The sequence below is a fragment of the Beta vulgaris genome, chromosome 4, assembly GCF_026745355.1.
Source record: "Beta vulgaris subsp. vulgaris cultivar EL10 chromosome 4, EL10.2, whole genome shotgun sequence".
In the NCBI taxonomy this organism is placed as follows: domain Eukaryota; kingdom Viridiplantae; phylum Streptophyta; class Magnoliopsida; order Caryophyllales; family Amaranthaceae; genus Beta; species Beta vulgaris.
Genome location: NC_079205.1, coordinates 8420016 through 8442515, shown reverse-complemented (window position 1 = coordinate 8442515; position 22500 = coordinate 8420016).

The window sequence follows — 22500 nt, the reverse complement described above, 5'->3', positions numbered from 1 at the left end:
AGGAGGAGAGAGCTGATTTCACGAGCGGGGTAACTAGGTACCAGCGAGATTATGAACTCGCAACAAGACCAATGCCAGTGACCTTCTGTCACCTGGAATTCGATGGTCGAGTTTGTTGAAAGAGTCACATTCTTGTGTGATGTAATACCCTTTTGGAAGGGTAATGCAGGCTTCTCCTGTGAGGAGAAGCTCAAATAAGTTGACGCGCTGTAACCCTAATTGATAAATTGGGGGACCGCCTTCAGATTTCATTTTGTCAAGGCAATGATAAATGAAATCATTACCAAGCGAGAATGAAATCTAACCAAGGTTAGATATGGAAGAACCATCCTATTATTAAAATCGGATAAAACAAACCCCAAACATGAAATCGCTTGCCATGCAAACCCTAACCAACTACAGAGACAGATTGATGTAACAATTACCACCACCATAATAATCAATAACACCATACTAATCCAACCAAAAACCTCGACAACGAAATCAGTTAACTAAACTTAACGTGGGTAAAGGGGACGCACTTCAAAGAGCCAGAGAAACACCAGGTGAAGGGGGATAAAGGCACCACCACTGTGAGAAACTACCTACAAAACACTAAGGGGGGAGGGGAAGCCAACCACCTTGAGAAACACCCTACGCAACAACACTAAGGGCGAAAGGGGGAGGGGAAGCCCTGTAACTATACTTTTCCTTAATACAACACTAAGGGGGGGAGGGGTTGCCTTGATACAACACTAAGGGGGGAAGGGGGAGGCCCAAAAAACGAACAACTAGGGGGAGGGGGAGACATTAACCACGAAACAGGGGGGAGGTGGAAACACTAATAACCACGAAACATGGGGGGAGGGGAAGATGGTGGAGACACGACTGGAGCAAGGAGGCGTGAAGGGAAGATGCGTCCTCGAAAGGAGGGTGGTGGAGAGGAGGCTGGAGGGAGCAGCTACGACCGAAAAAACCTCGAGGGTGATACGATGAAGCCGACGAAAGCGAAGAAAAGCGACAAAAAAAATCCGATAGAAAAGGCGAGAAAAACCGGCGAAAAAACCGACAGAAAAGGCGAAGGAAAACAATGAAACTCGCCGGAAACCTGCGCGGCGCCGGATCTCCGGCGAGTTTTAGGGTTATAGTGAGTGTTTGTAGAGAGAAGGCAGAGGATATGAAAGAGTAAATAGAGAAAAATGAAGGTGACCCCATTTATGTTATTACATACTACTGGTAATTATATTTAATTGTTAGGAAAAAGATGAAATGACAAATTAAATCTCTACGAATAATTATATTTTACATGTTCAATTTTTTCTATAATAAACATATACTTTTTCTTCATTATTCAAAATTAAATTGTGATATTCTTAAATTTAAAAATCATAATATTCCATAATATTCTTACGTCAAGATATTTTACTTCATTATATTTAAAAAAAATTTGTACACCATTCAACCATGACACAATAATTGAGGAGAGCAAAGAAATAGAAAAAGATTTAAAAATGACCTCATGTGATAGGAGAGACAAAGAGAGAATATATTATCAAATACGTGTGTCAATATTCCAAATAATATACAACTTACTTACGCTTTGTTCTGTTCAATTTATTTTAATTTATTTCTGAAAATTAAGAGTAGTTCAGATAAGATAATCTCGGATAAGATAAGTTTAAATAAATAAAATAAGTTTAATATAAAGAACTAACTATGTTAGGCAATACAATAAATTAAAATATAAACCTAAGTAAGTAAAATATGATTGATAATATGTTGTAATGTTATGCTTCTTGAACTTGGAAACTTGGTCATTTTATATCATGTGATTTTATAAATTTAAATATAATATCATTGCCTCATACACGTAGAAATGAAATATTGATTACAATTCCTAGCATAGGCACATTATCTTTTTTTTCCTTTAATATAACTTATAAAATTATGATATGTAAATGCACTATTTATTATCTTAGTGGTTTGCTTGAAATTAAAATTATAAAAATACGTTTGCTGCGTGGAAGGCAGCCTTGCTGCAGTTTATTTTCACGCGTGGTTTCAAGCAAAAATTTTAAAAAAAAATTATAAAAAGAAAAATGTGCCTTAAAATCTGCCATGATTCATGGGCAGTTCCAAATTTTTTAGTTTGGAATTTTAAAAACAGTGATTTGAGAAAGATAAGTAAATTTCAATTATGTTAATTATTTATTGACTTGGTCATAAAATTTAATCAATAATCTGATTTTTTAATCTAATTAAAATTAGTTAGGCTAGTTTTAAAGGATAGAATCTTTAGGTAATTAGATATTACTTAAATTCTTTATCCTCTTGCTTTAATTAAGAATATTTGATATTTTAATTGTTGGCAAGTATAATATGTGATATTATTATGTGGATTTTTATATTATGATATAATTGCTATGTATGACTAATATGGGCCAAATTAAGTTAGAAAATAAAAATCTGCGTATTCTGATGTATTTTTGTAATTTTAAATACGATCTTCATATCATTAAGTATTTTTGTAATTTATTTAATTTAGTTATTATTTAAATTATTTTGATATACTTATGTAATCCAAAGAAGAGCCCATCAAGAGAAGGCCCATGGCTAAGGTGGATGGAGATCCATGAAGAGTCCAAGAAGGAGCTATTGATGCTTAGTTCTTAGGATTAGGGGCCATACTAGATCATTTTATTTTTGCATTTTGTTACTCTTTAAAATCTTATAAGTTTATTGTATGTTGTTTGTTAGTGCGCTAGAGTTCACTAATTCATAACAACATAATAAGCATAGGCCCCGTAAATATTAAGGTTTGCTTTTCCAAACATAAAGTACTTATAAAATCCTTAATTAATAGTAATAGGTCATGCCTTCGCAGGGTGTTATCATTAATTTTGGGATATAAGGTAAAATTGAGAATTTTACAACTTAGTTTGGTTATCCTTAACGAATTATCAAAAGCGTTTTGAATTTTGAAGCAAGAGATATTTAAGCATGAGATGTTTATCCATCTAAACAAGAGTTATAAATTATTATAATTAGTGAAAGAATTTACTTACCTTGATAATATAACGTTAAGATAAGGCCTCCTTCTGCTTAGTGTTGCATATTGATAGGATCTTGTAAACCACTTATTCATAGGGGACTTTAATTTTGAATAGGTGGTCAACCTAGAAACCTTTTACATGTTTTAGGTTGCTTTATAAACATAAAATTAAACTTTGCTTTATTTTTCTGTCTGTAGATATCATGTCTAATAACAACAACAACTCCGGTTTCAACATTCGTCCTTTTCTGGAAAGGGACAGACTGAATGGTGAAAATTTCCTTAATTGGCAAAGGACCTCAAGACTCGTTCTGTGGTTTGAGGGTCGAGAGGACTTCTTAGATACCCCACTTCCTGTAGTAACTGATGAATCAATTGAGGCAGAAAAACGTCATGCCAAACAGGCTAGTAATAAGTCTATACCAATCAGTTGCTTGATGGTAGCAGCCATGGAGTCGAACCTCCAAAAGAGGTTTGAAACCAAGGATGCTTATACGATCATGCAAGAGCTGCGGGCCATGTTTAAAACTCAGGCCCGAGTTGAACGGTATGCGACTAATAGGGAGATTCTTAAATGTCACTTGGAGCCCGGTCAAGCTATTGGCCCCCATGCTTTCGAAATGATGGGTCTTTTCAAAAACATGGAACGACTTGGGTTCCCTTATAAGCTTAAGTTGGCTACTGACATTATTCTCCACTCACTGCCTGGCAGTTTCAGTCAGTTCAGAATGACCTATAATATGAATGAGTCTGAAAAGAATTTGCAAGAGCTGCATGGATTGTTGGTCAATGCTGAAAGGAACATCCCTAAGGTTGAACCAAAGAAATAGGTTCTAATGGTTCAAAAGGGAAAGGATTTCAAAAAGAAATGGGCAGGAAAGAAGGACAAAGACAAGCAAGTTGTCGCTATTGCTGAAAAACCTAAGCCAACCGCCAAGCCAAAGGTCGCTGCGAAAGCAAGTGCTTCCACTGTCACAAGATAGGACATTGGAAGAGGAACTGCCCGGTATACTTGGAGGAAAAGAAGTCCGGGGCTTCCACTTCAGGTATATATGTTATAGAAATCAATTTGACTTCTACTTCTGATATGCCATGTTTATATGGCATTCTTGACACTTTTTGACTACTTACTAACGGGATTTGACACAAGTTTTGTAATGATATTGATCTTTTTCTCTACTATGTTGTAATTTGCTCTTTAGAATCATTTAAGCTCATTTGTGTTGGAGAAAGTTCAAGCTGGAAAGTTAGCATGTCGAAGAAACTCTTTGAAGAAGTTATAATAGTGAAGCAAGGAAGTAAGATGTGTGCTTCTTGAGGTTTTTTGGTATGAGCAAGTCATTTTCAAGAAGGGAGATGAGAAGATGTACGGCCAAGCCTCCGCGGTCGCGGGAGATTTCATTGCGACCGCGACGATTTATGGTAGAAAAGTGCCGAGAGCTCCTCCGCGACTTCACCGCGGGAGCGGACCCCTTCCCGGGCGCGGTGCTTTCCTCCGCGGTCGCGGACCCCTGTAACAAGGAATCGGCTTTTTGTCTCCCCTATTTTGCTGATAAAAAGAACACTTCGTCTTTTTGTTGGAATATCTTTTTTCATCTGGTTTTGAAAAGAATTCAAATAAAAATTTGTAATCCTTAATATTATGGAGAACTAATCTTCCATCTTGGTGTATCAATCGAATCAACCATTTTAATCAACTTGTGAGTTCAATTCTTCCTTTAAATTGCTTGAATGTTGATGATTCTTCATGTTCTTCATGTTTGATTGTTTTTGTGCTTAAGTTAACTTGATCAATTAACTTTTTGCTTATTACAATCTCTACTATCTAGATAATTGTCTGATTTGAGATTATCTAGGTTTGTAGTTTATGCCCAATTATCGCACGCTCGTGGATGATTGAGTATAAGAAGAATCATCATATAATTTTGCATTCGGCCGCTTGTGTGAATGCTAAATTACCCTATTGGAATCTCCCTAGTTTTTATCTAATTTTTTAATTAAACCTAGAACGCTCGGGCTAGGTTGTTACGCCATTAAGGGTCAGATCAGAGCGCTCGCTTAGTCTTACCACTACGTTAGGGGAGATTGAATCTTATGATTTACAATAGGGCGTTCAAGTAACTTAGGTGTTGAATTGTTCAATGATTAAGGGTTGAATTGGTTGTGAAGATTGATTACCAAGTTCTCGTTTTTTGTTTGATTTTCCTTGTTTATGCTTTATTTGTTTCAATTTCATTCCTCAAAACCCCCCCTTATTGTTACTTAGCACACGTTTAGTCAAACCAAACCTACCTTCTCCGTGAATTCGAACCTTACTCCCTTATACTATGTTTTAGGGTAGTATTGATTTATTTGCGTGTTAGCCGATACGACTTAGGCCTCGCCAACTTCTTTATGGGATTCATACCAGTTGTGGTTCTCACATAGTTAATGATGTGCAGGACTAAAAAGAAGTAGGAAGCTGGCAAAGGCGTGGTAGAGCTACGCGTTGGAAATGGAGCACGAGTTGCTGCACTTGCAATAGGGAGCTATAGTCTACCCTTGCCAACTGGGCTTATTTTAGAATTAAATAATTGTTATTTGTTCTTGCAATAACTAAGAACATAATTTCGATTTCAGTTTTGGATTTTGAAGGGTTTTGTTTTGAAATAAAGAACAAGTGTTGTTCCATTTCTTACAATAATATGTTCTATGCCAAAGCTAAATTGATAAATGGCTTATATGTGCTTTATAAGTCATTACCAGTATATAACATAGATAGCAAGAAACAGAAATCAAATTATTCCAACCTAACCTACATTTGGCATTGTCGAATGGGTCATATAAACCAAAAGCGCATTCACAAGTTACAAAAGGATGGTATAATTCCATCATTTGATTTCGAATCATTTGATGTATATGAGTCATGCTTAATGGGAAAAATGACAAAATCACCATTTACTGGAAAAAGTGAAAGGGCCTGCGATCTTTTAGGACTCATACATACAGATGTGTGTGGTCCTTTGAACACAAAGGCAAGGGGAGGGTTTAACTACTTCATTACCTTCACTGATGATTTGAGTAGATATGGATATATCTACTAGATTAAACATAAGTCGGAATGTTTTGATAGATTCAAAGAGTTTCAAAGTGAAGTACAAAATCAACTTGGTAAGACAATAAAAGCACTACGATCCGATCGTGGTGGTGAGTATTTGAGCCAAAAGTTTGATGATCATCTAAGGGGTTGTGGAATTCTTTCACAATTAACTCCACCAGGAACACTGCAGTTGAATGGTGTATCTGAAAGGAGGAATCGAACCTTGTTTGATATGGTTCGATCAATTATGAGTCTTGCTAATCTTTCTATTTCCTTTTGGGGATACGCTCTCGAAACTGCTGCACACACACTAAATAGGAGCCCGTCAAAGGCTGTAGAAAAGACTCCATATGAGTTATGGAATGGAAAACCTCCAAACTTGTCTTTTCTTAAAATCTGGGGATGTGAGTATGTAAAGCGGTTACTATCAGACAAACTTGCACCCAAGTCAGATTAAAGTCTCTTTGTGGGATATCCAAAAGAGATAAGGGGTTATTAACTTATTACTTCTATAACAGTCAAGAGAACAAAGTGTTTGTTGCTCGTGATGGTGTCTTTCTTGAAAAGGAAATTGTTTCTTGAAAGACAAGTGGGAGCTGTAAACTAACACTCGAAGAAATTCGAGATGAGCAACAACTGGACGTGGCTCACACCATGTCAGAGATGGCCCGACAAGACGAAAGTCATGTTCACACTAGTGGAAAAATAAGGAAGGGCTGCGGTTAAAAAGGCCTTTAAGGCTGCATTTTTTGACAGCTGCCCTTTCCATAGCAGCCCTTCAACATAAAGGAATGACTGCGGTTTTACACATAAACGCAGCCCTTTTGGTCTAAAAGGACTGCGTTTTTGGACTAAAAACGCAGCCCTTCTTCAAGTGAATACTGTAAAAGTAAAAAAAATACTAATTTTTTTTTTTTTTGCTTTTTTATGTCTAATTGACACAAAATCAATTCCAAACCTGATAAAATTATAACAAAATCACAAACTGACATTTATATATAATAACAAAACTACTTCATTATGAAGTTAACCTCTCGTAATCAAATTTCTAAGTATCTTGAACCTCGAACCATCATATATTCAATAAAAATAATATTTTACAAATCTTAATTACAATATATATACAAAAAATGAAAATATAGCTATTAAGGAAAAATGAAAAAAAAACGAAAAGGATAAAAGAAATAGATATACAAAAATACATTAGAGATACATAGAATTAATAAAAAAATGAGACAATGACATTAGATCTTGAAACCCCAACTTATGAAATGTTGGTGCAGAAGATGGTGTGGACTCGCAACACGAACAACGGCCAACACAACAGCGCCGGTGGAGACGAAAGAACGCCGGTGGAGACGAACGCACGCCGGTGGCTTGGATACGAACGCCGGTGAAAAGGGGCGGAAACGAGGAGATGAAGAGAAGGGATAGAGAGATTAGATCTGGATGCGACTTTGCGACGACAGAAGATCGACGAAAGAATTTGCGACGACGAAGACAGAAGACCGGCGAAAGACTTTGCGACTTTGCGGCGACGACGACATAAAAGACCGGCGAAAGACTTTGCGACGACGACGACAGAAGACCGGCGAAATGATGAAGACTCAAATTGTTGCATCAAAACTATGACGAGAGTTAACAGAGAAGATGAGAGGAGGGAGATAGAAGTTAGGCGTGAAGATGAGAGGAAGGAGATAGAAGTTACGCGTGAAGATGAGAGGAGAGAGAAGATAGGGCGAAATGAGGAGAGAGAAATGAGGAGAGTGAAATGAGGAGAGAGAAGATAGGTAGGCGTGAAATGAGGAGGCAGATGTTTGTTGAGTTTGTGAGAAACCCTTAAACTCCCCACAATTCTATTTAAATAAAGTTATTAAAAAAAACGCCCATAAAGGGCTGCGTTCATTTAAAAAACGCAGCCCTTTATTACTTAAAGGGTTGCGTTTATTTAAAAAACGCAGCCCTTTATTACTTAAAGGGCTGCGTTTTTAAAAAACCTCAGCCCTCTAAGTAAAATAAAGGGCTGCGTTTTTAAAAAACCGCAGCCCTCTAAGTAATAAAGGGTTGCGTTTTTTTAAATAAACGCAACCCTTTATTACTTATAGGATGCGATTTTTAAATAATCGTAGCCCTTCACTGATAGGGTTGCGGTTAGCCCAAAAACCGCAGCCCTTCATACAAGAAGAGCTGCGTTTTAAAGAAAACGTAGCCCTTCCAGCGGAGCCCTTCCTTTTTTTTTCCGTAGTGTCAAGAGATGACGTTATCAACGCGTGAACCTCCTACCATCCCACTTGAACTTGATTCAAGCGAAAATCTTCAAACAGTTGAAGAAAACATTTCTCTTGATGCTCAGGCCCTGCGTAGGTCTAGTAGACCAAGGATTCCAAACAAGAAGTTGGTTGATTTCCTATTGACTGAAAATTCTGAAATTATGATTTTGAAAATTCAGAACCTACTACCTACAAACAACTTAGCTTTGACGAGCCCAGACTCTGAGAAATGGCTTGAGGCCATGAAATCCGAGTTAGACTCCATGTCTGAGAATAAAGTTTGGATACTGGTCGACTTGCCTGATGGGGTTAACCCTATTGGATGATAGTGGGTGTTCAAATTGAAAATAGACAAAGATGGAAATGTCTATGTCTACAAAGCAAGACTGGTTGCAAAAGGATTCATGCAAGTTCATGGTATAGACTATGATGAGACCTTTTCTCCAGTAGCAATGTTTAAAACAATTCGGATACTTTTAGCGATTGCTGCATTTTACGATTACGAAATTTGGCAGATGGATGTCAAAACCGCATTCTTGAATGGGTTCTTGAATGAGGATGTGTAGATGACACAACCTAAGGTTTTGAAGATCCAGAAAATCCTAAAGAGTTTGCAAGCTTCAGAGATCCATTTATGGATTGAAGCAGGCATCTCGGAGTTGGAATCTTCGGTTTGATGAGGCCATCAAACAATTTGGTTTCATCAAAAGCGAAGAAGAATCTTGTGTTTACAATAAGTTTAGTGGAGCAGCTTAGTCTTCTTGGTTCTGTATGTAAATGACATACTAATCATGGGAAACGACGTACCAATGCTTGAGTCAGTCAAGGAATGGTTAAAAAGTTGTTTCTCTATGAAGGACCTTGGAGAAGCTGAGTACATACTGGGAATCAAAATCCATAGAGATAGGTCTCGAATGATGATTGGGCTAAGTCAAGAAACTTATATTGATAAGGTTCTTACAAGGTTCAACATGGAAAACTCGAAGAGAGATTTCGTTCCCATGTCACATAGCATATCGCTTAGCAAGAGTCAGTGCCCGACTAAGCCTGATGAGTTAAAGCGAATGAGTAGCATTCCTTATGCTTCGGCTATAGGGTCTATCATGTATGCCATGATAAGTACTCGACCTGATGTTACATATGCCTTGAGCATGTGTAGCAGGTTCCAAGCAAATCAGGAGAAGCACACTGGACTGCAGCTAAGAGCATCCTTAAGTACTTGAGGAGGACAAAAGGTATGTTCTTAGTATATGGGGGACAAAGCGAGTTGGTTGTTGAAGGTTACACGGATGCAAGCTTCCAAACCGACAAAGATGATTACCGCTCTTAGTCAGGGTATGTCTTTCGTCTAAATGGAGGAGCGGTGAGCTGGAAGAGCTCAAAGCAAAGCACTGTAGCAGACTCTACGACAGAGTCAGAATATTTAGCAGCAGTTGAAGCAGCTAAGGAAGCAGTTTGGATAAAGAAGTTCTTGATAGAGCTGGATATCATACCTAGTGCTATGGAAGGAATTGAGTTGTTCTGTGACAACAATGGTGTATTGCGCAATCAAAAGAGCCAAGGTTACATAACAAGTTCAAGCATGTAATGAGAAAATTTCACCTCATTCGAGAGATAGTTGACCAGAAGGATGTCAGAATCTGCAAAGTTCATGCGGACGAGAACGTGGCTGATTTGCTAACTAAACCACTACCTCAACCCAAGCATGAGTGTCACGCTAGGGCTATAGGCTTGAAGCAAATGTACTAGGTTTAGAGAAACTTGTTACAATGTAAAGACATGGTTTTTCTATTTATGTTTATGAGAATAAATTTATCTTATTTAATTATTGGTTTGGTATCAAATAAATGTCCAAAATATATCTTGAATTCTATGATTTTGTCAAATATGTGATTTGATGAATGAAACAGCATAAGTGAACAAATTCATAGAATATTAAAGTTCCTAATCTAAGTCATTAAATTGGACATAAATGACTTGTTAAAGGATTCGCATATAAGATTGATTGATAGTGTCGTTTCATGGGCTATGGAAACATAAAGATGTTTAATCAATCATATGGATATGTATAGTTGATACAAAGTCGAACTAGACCTACTTAGAATTTTGTAACTTCGAAATTATATTAGTAGATAAGAGTGGAACATTACTTAGCCCAATGATTGGTATAACTTTGATACTATCAAACGTCATGCCGTAAAAGGGGACTATAAAGGCAGCATTCAGGTTGTGCTAAAAGTTGTGTAGGAGTATTGGTTACTAAAAGATTGAAAAGGTCATCCTATATGAGATGGGATAGGTGTCTTGGCCCCTTGAAGAGCGAAAATTGAAAAATGCATGGTCGTGCTCAGATGGATCATTCGATGATCATTTGTTTGTAAATTTGAACTCGGATTTCAAGGATTAATTTGAAAACTAGTATGGATGATATAGAAATATGATCATACTATCAAATTAAGACATTAAGAGACTTGAGGAATTAAAACATTGCACACTCGTCTCGTACAAGTGGGAGATTGAAGGATTTATGTCCTCTACTTAAATGCAATTACTAATTATATTATGGATCGTATTATGGAGATAATAAATTCGTTCTATTGGGTCGTCTATACGTCTTGCTAGAGAATGCTATAGAACTTCTGATAAGTGCGTTTCAAACGTACTTGATGGACTTCTTTTAACTCATTTTGATCCTCTTTCTCCCCCTTTCTTCCCTCTTTCTTCTCCCTTTCCCCATCTATTTCATTCACTTGATCACACTTGATCATAGTGACATTTTGCTAGATTTTTAGTCATTTTTGACCGAATTTCTAGTACATTTGCTTTCACCTTGTTTTGCCATGTTCTTAATATAGGTGAAACTACTAAGATGACTACGATTTGTAGAGTTGGAAAAGGTAGCAATGAAAACAAAGCACACATTGAGAAATGGTGCGCTTGCACCATTCCCCATGTCCGCTCGCACAAAGGAGCACATTGTAAAATAGTATTTTGAACTTAGAACTCCAAATGGACATAACTTTCTAACCACAAATAGGATGAAGGTAATTCTAGTTGGAGATGAAAGCTCGTTTCGATATCTTTCCAACGACTGGTCATAAGCTTGATATAGATATAAAATGAAGAAGTTATGCTCGTTTTAAGTTGAACTGTCCAAGTTTGAGGCAGACAAGTTAGGTGCGCCCGCACCTCATCATGGTGCGCCCACACCTGTCTTTTCTGGAAAAATGAAGCTCGTGGCTTCATTAAACGACGATTTTGGTTTTAGAAAACAACTTACACTTTATTCTACTTTTTTACAGAATATCTTAGGGTTTTGTATTACAGAGAAAACACTCTTGTTTCCATTGAGAATTGAGATTAGTGATCATAGTTTGTGATTCCATATACATTCGAGGTACTTTTCATTCAATTTAATTAAAAGTTTCAGTTTTTATTTCATTCTTTTCGAGTTTGTTCTTGCTTTTGGTTATTCTTAGATGTTCATACTCTTAGTTTCATAATTGTGATTTCCATTAGTTTAATCATTTCTTAATCATGTTTAGCCTTAGATTAGTTATAGGTTTTATGTTTAATTGCTCAAACTCCATGATTAGTGAGTAGTTTCATATTTAGGGTTAGGGTGAATGTATGAATTAGGGTTTTAAATGTGTTGTTAATGTGATTGTGATGTTTAAAGAAGTTTATGCATTGATCTTGGTGTTTTGAGACCTTAGGATAGATATTGATCACATTTATACTTTGGTATTTTGATTTCAAATGTTCTTAAATCGAATTTTGAACTCTTTTATCATCCCCAAGAATCAACTTAATCTCTAGGCCAAGATATTAGGTAGAAATTAAAGGGATTCTTCATTAGGGGTTTTCCGAACTTATTGAATCTCTTAATCAATGGACTAAAGACCATTCGAGAAAGGATTTAGTTGATTGATTAAGCGATTAGTCTTGAGGACCATTCGAGAGAGGACTCGAGTAATTTAGAGGAAAACTAAACCTTGCATAATCGTCTTCGTTGCTTCACAATCGCATTAACAAGCATCATCTGATCTTATTCATACTAGTAACCTTAACTCTAGTGTCTTCTTATTATTTGATATTTAACCCCTTGTTATTTGCTAGTTCTAGTCTTTAGCTAGTCATTATTGTTACCAAAACTTTTCAAACCCTCAAATGCCATTCAATTAGGTAGTCTGGACTTGATAAACTTTAATTGTTTCCAGTTTCCCTGTGGATCGACCCTCGACTTGCCCTTACTATTTTCTTAGTAATTGCTCGTTAGGTTATATATATTGTTTGAGAAGTGATTTTTGGTGCCTTAACGACACACTAAAAACCTCTTATCAACTTCGGGTTAGTAAATTATAAACTCGAAGCCCAATATAATGGATCTTATAAGGTCACACATTAAGCTTGGATCAATAAAAGAAGCCTAGAGCCCATAAGGGCCTGGCCTAGGGGTGGCCGGCCAAGAGGTAAAAGGAGAAGGGTTATTGCTAACCTAAAATATATTTATATATGGGGTTAGGCAGTAAAGAAAATATATCAGATATCTCTTATTATTCTTTTCTCTCCTATTCTGTCAAAAGTCACGTAATATACTCCATAAATGTTGAAGAAGATTTCTTCCTTCCAACTAGCATTGGTGGAGTGTTGATCCGGGTTGGTGGACCACGTAGAGGAATCACAAGTAGGGTGCTTTATCCGGGTTATTCAAGCTTTGTGGAATTCACGCTACAAAGGTTAATTCTAAACTTGTATGTGATCCTTGATTGTTTATGCATGTGATCCTGTTTTAAGTGCTTATGAATTAGATTCATGAAATTCCGCTTATAATACTTATAGAATTCGACAATCGAGTCATTGTTCAGCTCTTTATAATGTCCCCTGCAATGCACTTTACTATCACAATGTAATTTTGGTCACTATTTGCTGCTGCTGATGCGCCCTTTGTTTTTGCTCCCTTTACTCATCGTTAAAACTCAAAGTTTCATGTACTAGTCAAAGTTGTACAAAACCCATTATTATAACCTTTATTTGCAATCTTAAATTAAGTTTAAATGGAGGAAAACTCAAATTGCTCTCTTTATTCTATATTTCTCTCTTCTCTTGCTACCACTATTTTGCCCCTATTCTCGTTTATGTGTCTCTCCCATCTATATCTATATAAAACTATTAAACAGTAAGGTTTTGTTTAGGTGTCATAAGCAAGTAAATTTGCTGACTTGGCAGCCTTTTGTCAAGCAATGGATAAGCTTCTATATACGTGGTTTACTGGCATAAATATAATTACAATGAAATCTCTAAATTAAACTTATGTTTATTATAATGCAATTTTTTATGCTCATTTTATTTGTTTGTAAATTTAATTTCATAAATCATTCAATCACCTATATTATTATAAGGAAATGAAGCAATTATTTCCACAAGAATTCCTTAATTCAAGCACATGTAATTTGAAAATCGATCATGCATCGTAGGAAAGTTGCATACTTAACGTAAATCTCTATTATATAAGTGAGGTGGGAGGAAGATGAGGCCCCCTTGCAAAAAGTATGATGTACCCTTAATGAATTTAAGTGGTCATATATACTAATAATCTTTTCTTCTTCGTACTTGCCATATATATTAAACATGTTAACAATGGAATTGAATTTCAATTAAATATTAAATTAAGGAGAATATTTTCCTCTTCTTACATATGTGTGCAAAACTCTAATAAAAAATTTAATTGACAATATAACTTGATTGACACAATCAGAAGAAAAAATAAAAACTTGAATTTCATATTAATAATTATATTGATAATATTAAAAACCTAAATATTGTCTATCATTTGGTAATATATATTATATAAATTAAACTCTTTCCATTTATTAATTTTTTGATCTATATAATAGAGATTTCTTCTGCTTAAGCTGATAAACAAATTTTTTACTTTATTTGAGCATAAGCTTTATTTTGCTTTATATTTTCTTATCTCAATACTATATTTGAATAATGATTAACAAATAACTAAAAGAATTAACGAAACATTGATTTGAGAAAAACATATTAAAAAAAATTAGAAATGATCATAAATGTCTGTTCGAATAAAAAAAAAATGTGACACTGATCTTCTAATCATGCTTTTATATACAACTAGTGTAAAAAAATTCTAATTATATATTCAGAAAGAAAGATCAAATTGTCAAGGGAACTATTATTGCTAAAGGAAACAAATTCTTCTAATCATGCTTTTATATACAAAGCAAAACCACTGTAATCTTCACAAATTGGCAATCAAAGTCCATTGCGATTTTCTTGTGGGTTATCGTGATGGCAACAAAAATGAAAAGGGTGAGAAGAGCACTATACTATCGAATTTTAAGATTTAGAATTTTAGTAGTAAAAACCCTATGTTATTGACCAACAAATACACATATCTTTTTCCTTAAGATGATAGGGTTTTTGTTGGAGAGGTAGAGTTGACTGCAATTGTGAGAATTTCGTTGGCAACAACCATTTTTCCCGACCACATCTCCAGGTGATGAGGCTATAAAATTCTTTGTAAGAAGCATTTGTTGGTGAATTTAGGAAGTATAAAGAAAAGGTGGGAAATTGTAGTTGTAAACTTTTAGGAAATATATGGGCTGAAGTTTTTTTGTTAGAGACAACTAACATTAGCCGGCTATGAATGAAGATTCAACAACAGGAGGGATAGATGGGGGGAAGGTTTGATGAGAGTGAGTAGTGTAATAATCTAGAATGTCTAATATTGTGCTTTTATTTAGAGATTGATATTAGCATAAATAAATCTTGCCTTCTCAAATTTTAAGTGTATAATATGATATTTATGCTTTTTTTAAGTTTTTGATGCATAACACATAAATCTTGGTATTATTTTTATAGGGAATAAATATTACTCTTATTTATATTACACTTATTATATACTCCCCCGTTTCATTTTAATCTACATATTTACACTTTTCACGCATGCCAATACAAAATTTTGAAGATATATATCTCTAGTTTTGTATTTGTAAATATTATAAAAAGTATATATTAATAAAATACATGTTATGATGAATCTAACAAGATATATTTTCATCCGCGTATAAATCACAAATGATGGTCAAAGTGAAACTTGTGAATTGTGTAAAATATCAAAGTGTAACAATTAAAATGAAACGGAGGAAGTATTAGATAAGCAAATTATATTAATTATGTTCGTTGACTGACACATAACTTCCATCTTGGGGTGTCAGTTACAGGTTTTGGGCACCATCCATATATCAACTTACATAATTAGGACGATATTTTCTATCATCATTTAAGTAATTAGAACAATATTCTTCTTCATAAATTATCAAATACATATTTCATCCATTTGTAGCTAATTACTTTACCCACTTTTCTTTACGCATTTGCCAATGCACTTTAAGCTTAAATATCTTTTTATTGCATATTCTTAAAAATTACAACGATCGAATTTTTAGGATACTTATGTGTATAAATTATAATTGGAATCAAAATAAAACAAATAGAAAAAATAAAAAAAATAGCAAGAGATGATGGTCTTGCATGGAAAGGGAAAGTGGTTGATATGGGAGACGACTAACTAAGCTAATCATTATGTCCCTTTCTTCTTATTCCTCCCCAACCCTTGAATTGCTTCTCTCACTTTAAAGACGTTAACAAAAAGAGCTATGGTTTAACATATAGAGCATGGTTTATTACTTTTCGTCTGGTTAAATGAATTTCTAAGGTTAGTCGATTTCTTCACATTCTTAATAGCTAATGGTTCCTGAGACAAAGGATTTTTCCTCTGCCTTGGAGCATAGCTTAAAAAAGCCAGTCGATATCTGGATAAGTAAACATTCTCGTCGAAAAGGTAGCAACACAAAGTAGGGGGATTTCAAAGAATGAAATTCAAAGGTGCTGGTTGGAACAGAGGCATGTATAAATAGAAATTTTCAAATTAATCCAAAATACATAAAAAAAGGGGAGTATAGTGTAGTAGTGAATATATGAATTGCAAGAAGGAAAAATTGCTTCACAAATTGTAAATGATAACTTTAAAAAAATCAATTTAAAATAATAAATTTTCAGTTATTTTAATTTTTAGGTGATTAAACATAATAACTTTGAAAAAAATTAGTTGTAATTAATGCATGCAACATCTAAAATGTAAATAATATAAATAATTACTTCACAAAATATAGTAGAATGTACAATTGAATTTTGGAATAAAAATACTGAAATTTAAAACTTGCCATATTAGGTAATTTAGGAATTAATCAAAACTTATAAGCTTAATGTAACTTAAAATTTATAAGCCATAAGTCACAAGTCATACTTATGCAACTTACGGGTTGTAAGCCAATTTCACTCGGCCCTAATCAATGTGATGAATACTAAATATTACAAATAAGTCACAAGTATAATTGTAACACTCACGGGTTGTAAGATAAATTCAAATGATTCTGAATTAATTTCACGATATTGTACGATAATTTAATTTTACGTTTTTTACAATTTCAATTTTATATGCATGCATTCTAATAATAATGCATTTAATAGATTTGGAACGGAAAAACTACTTAAAATTTAAAAAAAAAAATTGTGTGCATTATGCACGAGAGACCCGTTTTCAACCATGGTTAATTTTATGTTGCCATTTCTAGAGTACGAGTAAAATAGTCTGAAAATCCTTCCGTTTGATAAAGATCACGGTGTGTGCGTACAAGTACAACAAATGTAGTTTAAAAGGAAGTTTTGAAAACGTATGAAATGATTTGAAAATCACATTTATAATTATTGTTCTTTAACCATTTTGCTTTATGATTTTATAATTTTGTGTAATGCGAGAAGTTACGTAATTGTTATTGTGTGACTTCTAAAATATGCTCCATAATAAAGTAAAAAAAAAATACTATTGTGCATTATGTTAAGAGTCATTCTAAAACACTTAATTGATGTCATTCTTCTTTTACTGGATGTTAAGAGTCAAGTTCCATGTCGCTTGGCAATAGCGGATGTCACGGGACCGATCATTGTAGCTGAGGGTACCGTTCATCCACGAGGACATGAGTCATCGTCACACTCTACGACCACCGTGAAAGTGAGTGTTGATGATTTTTGTCCGGATTACGCGGATGCTCCAGTTCCACTCCCTACTCCATTCATCACGAAACTCAGTCAAGCTGAGGGTTCTTTCATAGAATGGCCAAAAGAGTTGATATTTTTGGTCTCAGATAATCAGGTAACTTATGTTTAGTATTATGATTTAGTATATAATAAAAAATATAAATGTATATACTTAGAAATCTTGATTTATATAAACCAAATAATCTTAATTTTATATATAATATGAATTAAAAAGAAGTCGATTGAATTAGGAACATATATCTAAAGAAGGTGCGAAGAAGAAGAAAAAGAAAACAGTTGCTAATGATCCTTGCACCGATGAGTCTGCACATAGACACATAGATCCATTGATTAACGTGTCACTTGAGGATATGTCTGATGCGGTCAAGGAGATGCATCGTTTGTTTTGCCAAAAACCTGCAGATGAGCCTTTTAGTATCGAAGTTAGTAGGAGTTCCTGCTTTAACTATACTTCTGATCAGATGATCATTCTCTCCCGACAAGATGTTTTCCAACTTCTGACGGGAGAATGGCTTAATGTATCCATTTTGCAAGTATTTGATGTGAGATTTCTCAAACTCTAAACTAATGAAATTTGATATTTATTATTATTATTGGCATCTAATTATAAATATTTGGAGTGTAGGTTCTTGTCAGATGATAGTGAGGTGAATGGAGATGCAAATATTGGTTTCATGTGTCCTAGTATGATTTTGGAGACCATGCTACGCCATGAACCAGATCGATGCCGCGATCAACTACATGCAGAGGACATTAAGACCAATCGAAATATGAAATACATCATGCTTCCGTACATCGAAAAGTATGCTTTATTTTCCAACTTCCGTACATTGAAAAGTATGCTTCCCTTTTCTCTTTTATATGAACTTATCACATTTGTTGCATGCTTTAGGCAACATTGGATTCTTCTCGTCCTTTCTCTAGCCAAAAAAACGGTATATGTATTTGATTCACTTAGGAGATTAGATATATAGATCCTTAGCTACCAAGGAACCGATGCATACGTAAGTTAATAATTCTAATAATTCTTACATGTATTTTATGATACATTAAATACTTTATAATTAGTAATTCTTTTATTTTACTTAGTGCATATACATCATTCCTCCTACTTGAAGGTGTCAAAAAAGCAACAAAATTATGAAGGTAAAGCTCTTATGGTTTTGTATTTGATATGCATTTTATAGTTCTATTTAATATTTCTTAATTTTTCGATTAATGTGGTGTAGTGTGCTCAACAAACGGGAGGAGATGAATGCGGCTATTTCGTTATGAAATACATGTTTCTAATCGTCCGCTTTCTCTGTGAGTCAAATGATTTGAAGAAGCTATGTATATGTTGTAAAAAAGTATATACTTTACTTATATAATATTAAAGTTTATTAACTAAGTTAACATATGTATAGGATTTTCCTCCAAGCGTTGAGCCATACACCATAGAAGATATCAACGAAATCAAAGACAATTTTGCGCAATACTTTCAACATCTCGTGGGGAAGAAAAGGCAAAGAAACTTGTTAGTGTAGTAAGTGTAGTAGTTGTACATTATTGGTTTATTATTGCAACCTTGGTTGAGTATTGCAACATTGGTTGCTTGCTTGGGATCATTTGAGATGTATTGAAACAGGTTTTGATATATATATATATATAATATATATATAATATATAATATATATATATATATATATAAATATAATATATAATATAAATATAATAATATATATATATATATTCCAACAATTTCTTGGGTTATTCATATTACAAAGGAGACTCTGCCGAATTTTTCCCTCACAATTATTAATATGAATGTCTGTTTAGTTTTGAATCATCAAATTTTAGCAATATGTAAACAAACCAACAAAAAGCTGAAAAAAAACGAAAAAAAAAAAATTTAATCACCCATTTGCGTCGCACATTGCCCTTGGCTGCATGGTAGGCTGGCAAGATCCACTTGCGTCGTACCATATAAAGGTGCGACGCAAATAGGTGAATCATTTGCGTCGTTTCCCATACGACGCAGATCATTTCTGAGTCATTTGCGTCGAGGGATTTTGCGTCGCACCTAAGTCCGACGCAAATAGGGGCCTCGCATCCGACGCAAATTGCTTTTTCTCTACTAGTGCATGTAAAAAAAGGAAAACACGAAGTTTAATACCATCATATCTTTACCATTAAACGACAAAGAAGAGCAAGCAAGAGAAAATTCTTATAAATGTCCATGAGCATCTTCCTTATCATGACCCATAGAATTTAGGGAGAATTCCGATAGAACCTGGATCAAGTTTGAATAGTTTCTCCTAGGCGGGAAAAATAACAGTCATGGGTGTCTCATATGCATTGAACATATGTTCTTTCAAACTCTTTTCACCTTCTCCTGCCATTTCACTAGCTAATAGTCGCACAGAAAATATAAATATAAATATTAGATCAAGCAAAAAAAATCTAGAATTAAACAAATAGCTAGATAGATAATAATAATAATAATTAAACACTAGTCTAAAATAATAAATTATACAGTCCCGGCTAACGGCCGCCAAAATCTGATGCGTATCGTTTCCGGAACAAAATTAAATTTATAAGTCACTCATTAACTCTAACAAATAGATAGGGAAAGTAAGGGTGGAACCTTATAGAGATTGCATTATTATCTTAAACTTAATTGTTACTTATATAAATGAATATTATTATATAAATATGGGGGTTTGGATATCACTTCTAAACTAAAATTGTTGAACTAGAATATGAATATATATATATTGGAGGAAATAAATTCGGTTTTAGAATATAACTAAGAAACTAATAGGAGACATGTAACTTTCTACAGATACTTGGGTATAATCATTGACACATTCGATTAGCCTAGTATAGATTGGTTAACTATATAATCCCTTGAAAGCAAGTAGATTACTAGCTTTATCTTTTCTGACTCGCTAAATCCCGTGAAAGCACGAAAATTTATCCTAATCAAGCTAAATTAATCCAAACCATGAAAGCATGTATCAAATTATCAACTTGACAGCATTAGAAACACCAACCAACCGAACTCAAACTTGCCAGTAAGCTGCAACCAATTGAATTCAATTATTACACAAGATTCTAGCAATTATAATTACACCAGAAAGCTGCAACCTAATTAAAACCACAATTAATCTAGCAATGGAAACATGAAATAATTTAGGTGATCAAACTAAATTAATAAACATGAATCAAAAGCCAGATAATAAACCCTGTATAAATACCCAAAAGAAACTAATCGTTTATAACACAAAAAAACACGTAATCTCATAAACCATATATCAAATAGTCAGTTATATGTTCCTACTAGTGTAAAACTACTCTAAATTCGACATGTAAACAAAGAAAAGAGATAAAAGAAAGTAGAGAAAACTCATTAGGGACGAATTTCCGGGCTGAAATATCACCATCCTTTTTGGCACATGCTCATCGCCACTCTCGCCTTCCCCATGCCGCGTACTACCTCCTCCTTTGGCCCTCTTTGCTTATGTATTTGTCTCCGCATATTTAAATTGCTCTCCTTCTCTTAGGGTCTAAAAATCCATTTTGTTTGTATTCTCCGTGTTGTTTATTTCGTTTGCAACATTTGGCTTAGCCCATCTTCTCACTTAATTATCCTTTTACTGCTACGTGTCTTCTAAACCAATAATAGGTTTCTTTTGTTTCTTTTCTTTATTTTCTTTTTATTCTCTCCTAAACTCCTACTTCTTTCATTTTGTAATTGTATATGTATATGGGTTGCTTCTCTATAATGTAATTTTGACCTACTAAACAGCTGACTTAACTCTTGCTTGCTTCTCCAAAGTTGTAGGTTTTCATCTCAGCTTTCCGTAACCACTTGAATCGCCTCGTTTTGACTCCGGATGAGTGAGATGCGACCAAAATACTACATCAGTCCTGCAGATTTAATAATACTCGAATTTTGTTCATCTTTTCAAACTCTCAATTAACTAGGTTATCATTAAATAATTAACATAGACACAAATTTATCTTTCAAACACTTAAAATAATTATCAAGTGATTAAACCGAAATATTCTAAAAGTATAAGATGTAACTCATATAACTCACAGAAGACACTAAAAATATTATATTAGAGGGTAAATATGTGTATAAATACACACTTATCAGAGTTAGACATAAGATTATAAAAGATGACAAATTGACAACTGTATCAATAACAATCTCCTAAGTAGCACCCAAATTGATAGTACAAATAACAAGGTCGTAATTTTGTACCAAAAAAAGAAATTGAAGAAACTAGAAAATTGAGAAGCAATCCAGGATAACGAAATGAAGGCCAAAGAGTTGATTAGTTGAGTCAATGAGCAAATAAACAAGTAAAATAATTAATTACTCCCTCCGTCCCAAAATATAGTTTCCATTTTCATTTTGGGTGTCCCAAAATATAGTTCCCATTTCCATATTTGGTTCCACATTTTTCCGTAATTTGTCTAGAAAAATCGTGTCCCATCATTTATTTTCTTCTTGAAATTTATTTTTTCCTTTGTTTATTCAACCAAAATGTTACAATTAATGTTCTTTCACCAATTATTCTCCACTCTCTCTCTTAAAATCATCTTTTCCCATACAACATTTATTTAAATAAACAAAAAATCTTTACTATTCTTCTTGGATTCTACTTGCATAAATTACCGTGAAAAAAGGAAAATGGGAACTAATATTTTGGGACGGAGGGAGTACTAAATTATGGAAAAAGAATAGAAATGAAAAGGTATTAGGCTTGCGGATAGCCTAGCAAATTAAAATCAGCTAAGGATATAGCTATTGGTTTGAATGTTTTATGTCTTTCGAGTACTCCCTGTTTTGTACCAACTACTAAGATACTTTATGATGAGTAATTTCTACTCGCTATGGAAGAAACTTGAAACCTGGAAGTCCCACTCACTCTGGTGATCTAATTTAATGCAAGCATCAGTTTAATTTTTTTTCTCGAAGT